This window comes from Arachis ipaensis, chromosome B09 (assembly GCF_000816755.2).
Source record: "Arachis ipaensis cultivar K30076 chromosome B09, Araip1.1, whole genome shotgun sequence".
NCBI classification, from domain to species: domain Eukaryota; kingdom Viridiplantae; phylum Streptophyta; class Magnoliopsida; order Fabales; family Fabaceae; genus Arachis; species Arachis ipaensis.
In genome coordinates this window covers 4,327,578-4,328,037 of record NC_029793.2, presented here as the reverse complement: position 1 = coordinate 4,328,037, position 460 = coordinate 4,327,578, and positions in this window count along the sequence as shown.

Sequence of the window (460 nt, the reverse complement as noted above, 5' to 3'; positions counted from 1 at the left end):
GGTCTACTTAAAAAAAATTGTTAAATAAGTTTTCAAAAAATTATAATGATAAGAGATAAATGATATCGAATAAACACTAATCCAATCTCTGATCCATGTTTTTAAGAATAAGACGATTTCTGTAAAAAAAAAAAAATAGAAACATTTTGACCCCTAATAAAATTATTTTGAGATAATACGATCACTCTCTTAAAAAAATAGTTAGGTAGTGATGAAAATTAATAGGTAGAAATTTTATTTATGATTTGTGGGTAGAATTCAAATTCTACAAAGTTTTTTTCTATAATATGACCAACAACCATCATCACTATCTCATCTTTTTCCACTTATTTAGCCTTCTTAATTTTTTTTAGACTCGTTTAATATTTTATTTTCTAAAAAGATCTATATATTTATCACAAAAATTGTTCAGAGACTTATATGTGTCATATTTCTAAAAAAAAATTATTTATATCTAAAT